Below are 241 nucleotides of genomic sequence, written 5' to 3'. Positions count from 1 at the left end.
CAGGCTTCCTTCAGGGCGGGAGGGACTGTCTCCACCTCTGACTTTGTCTCATCCACAGCGGTTCAGCAGGTGCCAGCCACCCAGGACTCAACGCTCCCATCCCCCAGGTCCAAACTGGGGCAGGTCACGGAGTCTGAGCTAAACCCACTCTCCATGCACACATCCCCCCCACACCCCTGGCACATAGTCACTGAGCCCTGAGTCTCAGACCATGGGGCACCCTCAGGGAGAGTCAGATAGT

The sequence above is a fragment of the Otolemur garnettii genome, unplaced genomic scaffold, assembly GCF_000181295.1.
Source record: "Otolemur garnettii isolate 467f Iridium unplaced genomic scaffold, OtoGar3 scaffold00185, whole genome shotgun sequence".
Lineage (NCBI taxonomy): Eukaryota > Metazoa > Chordata > Mammalia > Primates > Galagidae > Otolemur > Otolemur garnettii.
This window is presented reverse-complemented; position numbering follows the sequence as displayed.